Raw genomic sequence first — 1,768 nt, forward strand, 5'->3', positions numbered from 1 at the left:
ACTCAGTTAAATTCTATAAAGTTTACTTGTAGAAACTAACTGATAACAATTTAACTGAATTATGGAACTGAACTTAGTAGTCTGAGTTTTAATATACTTTGAATTAAAAAAAAGAAAATACTCTGAATTTACCTGCTCCCTGTGGATCGACACCCCACTTGCCCTAAGGCTGTGAGGTTATAAATTGTGTTAGATAAGCTCAGTCCTCACACGATTAGACCAATAAATAACCCGTAAAAACACCCCAAAACTGAGATTATCAACTGGCGCCGCTGCAGGGGAGCACGGTATTACAAGTAGTAGATTCTTTTCTGTCTTTTCAGTTATTCTTTACTCATTCTCCTAAAGCTGCAGGACTTGAAATCCTCAGCTTATTGTCTTTCTAACTCTCTGCTGAAGTTCTATGGTAGTGACACGTTCAAAGGCCGGTGAGAAGTCTGCAGAGAACGTTGCGAGAGACGCAACTCCAGAATCTACAGTCTTAGAACCTGAAAATCAGCAGGAAACCATGGCAGAAGAAGGACACCACAAGCAGGAGAGAAGGAGAACTATGCTGGACAGATCAACACCCTCCGGAAGCCTACGGCAAACGGATGTGAACCTGAACATAGGTGAGGGTATCATGTTCAGGTATGACAATGCGTTGATACACTCTCTACCTGAATTTAATGGATTACCTGCTCAAAACCCTCTAGAATTCCTTGATGATTTCCACATTAGATGCTCATCTCAAAACGTTCCAGGATTATCTACAGAAATGCTTAAAATGAAATATTTTCCATTGACGTTAAAAGATAAAGTATTTTCCTGGTATCGTAATTTAGGATTCACTTTCAACTCTTGGGAAGAGATGCAAGGAAAGTTTCTGCAGAAATTTTACCCTCTCTCTAAAATAAATTTCTATCGAAGAGAAATCCACAATTTCCATCCCCATGAAGGTGACGCTTTTAGTGAATCATGGGAGAGGTTCAATGACTTGCTGAGGAAATGCCCTCATCATGGAATTGAACACTGTCAGTTAGCCCAGATTTTCTATGAATCTTTATCAGATTTCATGAAAAATAAGGTTAACTTAGCCTCCGGGGAACATTTTATACTGCATATGAAGACGAAGTGTTTGATATTTTGGAGAGAGTTGCAGAAACTGATCTGCAGGAGATTGGAGCGAACCAAAATGGGAGAAACCTGCCGCCCAAGAGGGCAGGAATTCTGCAGGTCAATGCTAAGGAGGGAGAGCTGCAAGCAGGCCTAAGGGAAACCAACCAGAAATTGGAGGAGCTCACCTCCACCTTGAAGAACGTTTTTCTAGGTAACACGCCCATTGTTAAAGCTAAAATCTGCTCTCTCTGTTTCAGCAGAGATCATGAAGATGGGGCCTGCCAAGCCATGGAAGAAGAGGTGAAAGCTTTCAACCAACAACAGCCATGGGTAGGACAGAGAAAGACGAACTATCAAAACGGAGAGAGCTTCCACCAAGGGAGCAAGCCTACAGCTCAACCTCCATTCCAACAAAGACCACAGTTCCAGTCTAGGCCTCAGCAGCAATATCAGGTCCCATCTCAGACCCAACCTGATTTCTCTACGCTAACCCCTGTCATTTCAGACATGATAGAGAAGCAAAATCAAAAGTTGCGGGCGGAGATGGAGATGCGGATGCAAGTGATGATGGAATTCCAGACGAAGCAAATGCTGGAATCACAAGAGCAAATGAGAAGCTCCTAGAGAGCTTCAGGCCTGGACCTTCTGAACATCAAGGAGGGAGTAGTGC

The 1,768-nt window shown here is 42.7% G+C and overlaps 1 pseudogene; it reads right to left on the reverse strand.

Moving 5' to 3' along the window:
• Positions 1-926: 926 nt before the first annotated feature.
• On the reverse strand, positions 927-1,005 carry LOC144710779 (small nucleolar RNA R71; annotated as a pseudogene).
• Between the last annotated feature and the right edge of the window lie 763 nt (positions 1,006-1,768).

The sequence above is a fragment of the Wolffia australiana genome, chromosome 12, assembly GCF_029677425.1.
Source record: "Wolffia australiana isolate 7733 chromosome 12, ASM2967742v1".
Taxonomy (NCBI): Eukaryota; Viridiplantae; Streptophyta; class Magnoliopsida; order Alismatales; family Araceae; genus Wolffia; species Wolffia australiana.